General features: G+C 43.9%; 1 pseudogene; it reads right to left on the reverse strand.

Moving 5' to 3' along the window:
* Positions 1-996: 996 nt before the first annotated feature.
* LOC100959529 overlaps positions 997-1,484 on the reverse strand; it is a 2,055-nt pseudogene continuing 1,567 nt past the window's right edge.

Consider the following 1,484-nt stretch of genomic DNA (forward strand, 5'->3'; position numbering starts at 1 on the left):
AACTTTCTTCCCCTCTCTGGGGCCTGTTAAGCTCTCAGTAATACTTCAGTTGGGGACTTTGGACTGGACTTTCTCGCAGTTCTCTGGCTGTGCAAACTTCCTCTTTGTTCTTGCCTTCCGTGTAGTGATTTCTGCTTCTGTCTCCCCATTGCACAGAATGTGAAGATACATAATGCCTTCTTTTTTTTATAAGCATTCAACATGTTGTGTAATTTCTCTACCTTCTCCGAAGGTAGGCCTAGGTTTTATTCCATATTGTAGACAGAGAAACCAATGCTTGGAGTGATGCAGTCTCATCAAATACACAGATAACAAGTAGCAGAGCTGGCCATGTTAGTTGCTCTGGTTTTAAAGCCCATACTTGAACTAATACACTACCCTACCTTATTGCATTTAATTGCATGAGTATTCATTTATAATTCTCTGTGAAGATGTTTCTATAAGATGAGGAATCATCAGAATCAATTTTATGAACACATATTAGCATCTGATTGTATAAGGTACAATATAGATTCTCGGTGAGGTGGGAGTGCTGCTGGGAAGGATAAAAGGCATAGTCCTTTCTTTCTTTTCTTTTTTGATTATTTAAGACCTTTATTAACAGGTGCTTGCAGTTTGTTGACTTTTTGGAAAACATCATGTTGTGAACTTGTATTACAAATTAAAAATGAAGTTCTTAAAAAATCTCAACTTGACCAGATACGAAACAATTTAAAAACCCTTAAAGGCGTAATGAGAAAAACCAAGCTTTTTTTTAAAAAAAAAAAAAAAACACATTTGTTATTACCAGAAAAGACTTCTTTAGGTAAAAATAATAAAGACCCCATGCTGCATAGACAATGCAGATAGTTCTAGTTATCTGGTCAATGGGCAAAAGAGCAAGCAGCTAAGGTCTTCAGCATCAATCTTTCGTTCGTCTCTTATTGCTGGGGTTTCATATTCGTTTCTTCTTGTGGGATGACTAAACCGGATGATGGTAGAGACGGTGAGCCGGCGTTACTCAGCCCCGCCCTGCTCAGCCTCCAAGCGGACGAATTCTCAGCCGGTGGATCAGCTGCTTTTGTTTCTTTGCCATCTCGTGGTTTAGGGTTTTCTGGGCGTCTGTGTTGGTAACTGAGGTTCCGACGGTACCGACATTGAGGTGGCTGCTGCCCTTGGGTCTCATCTCCTTGATTCGCTTTATCCTCTTCATTGCCGTCCTCTCCGGGCTGTCTTTGGCAAGGAGGGCCCTGCAGAATCTCAGTCTATAACCTGGATACATATTCTGTCTTGCTGGTCTACCTTGTTCTCCTGCACCCTGGTTGTCGGCACCCTCCATCACTTCTCCCTGCACCCTGCACGGGAGGGTTGGAACACTGCGGTTGCCGACCATAGGTAGGGGCTCCGCATGTAGTAAGGCGGGAACCTTCGCCTGCGGCAGGGCCGGCGTTGTTGGGCCTGATCTTCAGGAGCGCTCTCTATCCCTGGGCCTGGCCTTCAGGAGC

Source organism: Otolemur garnettii, unplaced genomic scaffold (genome assembly GCF_000181295.1).
Source record: "Otolemur garnettii isolate 467f Iridium unplaced genomic scaffold, OtoGar3 scaffold00024, whole genome shotgun sequence".
Classification (NCBI taxonomy): Eukaryota; Metazoa; Chordata; class Mammalia; order Primates; family Galagidae; genus Otolemur; species Otolemur garnettii.